At 46.6% G+C, this 2500-nt stretch overlaps 1 protein-coding gene across 1 annotated transcript in view; it reads left to right on the plus strand.

Annotated features, from left to right (window-relative positions):
- zeb1b (zinc finger E-box binding homeobox 1b) overlaps nt 1-2500 on the plus strand; it is a gene marked incomplete at its 3' end in the record, with an annotated part of 64306 nt that overhangs the window by 31885 nt on the left and 29921 nt on the right. The gene's annotated exons all lie outside the window — the stretch shown is intronic.

A 2500-nucleotide genomic window follows, 5' to 3' on the forward strand; every position in this document is an offset into this window, starting at 1 on the left:
CGATAAAAAAGGTGCTCACCGTTTAAAATTTGTATCGGAACATACTGTTATTGTTTTTTTGGTATGCATTTTGTTATTTAAGTTTCCAATAAAAAACAAATGCAAGAAAATAAAAAGAAAAGGAAAAAAAGTGCTCGCCAAATGCTTCTGTGTGGAACTTGAAAGGTTCTTCATAGCCTCTAGATTTCATTGGGAACATTTTGTTCCACAGAAACAATAATGTGGTATATATATGGTACCATTTTATATGGTTCCATATAGATCCTTTTCAGCGTCCATAATAAAGAAAGCTATAAAACTCTTTTCAGTTCTACACAGACCTTTTCTTGGGGTGAGTGTACTCTTATAGACCTAAGTCAGCAGGCTGGCTCTCCCATATGCCGTTGGTCAGCAGATGCTTGTGTGTGAATCACAGGCTGTCTTGCAGAAGTCATAGCCCAGCTAGCTTCCTTCTCTAGGTAGTCACCGTATACTGTCTGTCCTAGCAGGTAAAGGAAGTGAAACCTTGGCACTGTGATAAACTAAACTTCCTCCTACGGCTCATGGAACTTCCTGCGTCCCAAAAGGTCTCGGTGCAAACTCAGCATTGTAATCTCATCACGGACAGGCCGGGTTTTGTGGTTGTTTGACTTGTTTCTGGAAGCTGTCGGTGTCAAGATAGCTTTGTCTTTATATTTCTGCACTGTACACAAGTAAAACATTTTTTTGTGTGTTCGTTCAAATGAACACTCAGGACTTTATTGCATGGTTTGTAGTCTACATCACATCACCTGTTCTACATGTTCTCTTGACAAATAGGCCCCGCTCAATTCCTTGATTGTCTGTCATCCTCTCTCTCTCTCTCTCTCTCTCTCTCTCTCTCCCCCCCCCCTCTCTGTGTTTATGTCCAGTTGGAGCGCTAGGGAGGAAACAGCTGTATAGTGATTACAGTTCAGAGATTCCAAAATGACCTCTCCCTCCTTTCTTTCTTTCTCTCTCTCTCTCTCTCTCTCTCTCTCTCTCTCTCTCTCTCTCTCTCTCTCTGTCTCTCTCTCTGAAAAATCCCTGTTTTCCCAGACATCATGTCCTGTGACTCTCTCCATCACAGACATAAATCAGCATGTCAGAAGATGTGGAAAAGGGAGAGAAAGAATTCGAATGACTGAATAGTCTAAATGCTGCAAATTGCTTTCATTCCTTCTCTGCTGCCAGCCTCGCCTCTTGCAGCCTCCGTCCCCAGTATTAATGTGCTTTTGGATTGTGTGTGTGTGTGTGTGCGCGTGTGTTTGTGAGTGCCCATGTAAATAAAGTGACTAATTCACACAGGCCGCTCATCAATATGGGTGAGGGTGAGTTCGGCTTGCATGGATGAGCGCGGGATGAATAATGTTAGCTGAACGTCGCTAGATAAGACCGCCCCTGTCCCCACCTCCTCCTCTGTATACATGTGTTGTGCATGCGTACGCGCGCGTGTGTGTGTATGTGTGTGTGTGCATTTACACAGAGGAGGATCAGAGCTAAAGCTGCCATCAATCACACGCCCAGGACCTTTCAGCAAGCCACACACTCACACACATACACACACATACACCTCCGCCAGGCAGATACTCCTGCTGGGTTTATTAAAAGCCAAAGTGTGATCACTGATCTGTCTGACAACAGCCAACACACGCACACGCACACAGCCACCACCACTGCAACCATCAGCACCACCAGTCATACCACTCATGCTGGTGGTGGTATGACTAGGAGCACCCGTCCTTGGACAGAGCTGTCTTTCTTTCCTCTTCCTGTGGGCTACGGAGGACATCACGACATCAGAACAGGAAGACCAGTGTTCGGGGTCATACGTCGCCCCGGTGGAATTCCCCCGAACTGCACGGAGCTCCGTCACAAAACACAAAGCACAAAAACGAACACATAACACGGCCGCTCTGTTTGGCCCAGTTCAGTCACCATAACAACACTGGGAACGCCCTCAGATGAGTTATCACCTAAAGATCATCTCCAACATCATGTTTCCCTCGGTTAATTTTGAGGTAGGCTGAGTCGATCACGTCACTAGGATAGAAATGACTGACAGGAAATGTAATACACAGCTGCTGATGTGTGTATGCTATTTGCACTGACAAATTATGCAAACTACACCGGACCATTTCCATTGGCTACGCTGTCCTCCCTTTGGCTGATGTAAGTGACGTGTGCCCGCTTGGAGCCAGTCCGCTAACGTTCACTTGCCTAACACGTACGTCCTTGTCAAGTAATGCAGTTTTTGATAGGAGATAACATATTCCATCCACCATGGCTTGCTAATTTGGACGGCGCACTCATCGACATGCAAGGCTGCTTGGCGCCGGCACTCGCTTACCTGGCGGCTGGTTTGGGCACGCCTCGCATGCCTCAAGGCCTCGCTGTCGGCGCGTCTGCCATGTTGTCAAGTGAACGGGGCGTGGTTTGCATGATTTGTCAGTTGCAAATAGCATTCATGCAGCTGATACTGGTGATGGAGCTGCTATAAGTA

The sequence above is a fragment of the Gymnoscopelus microlampas genome (genome assembly GCF_963454915.1).
Source record: "Gymnoscopelus microlampas genome assembly, chromosome: 22".
NCBI classification, from domain to species: Eukaryota; Metazoa; Chordata; class Actinopteri; order Myctophiformes; family Myctophidae; genus Gymnoscopelus; species Gymnoscopelus microlampas.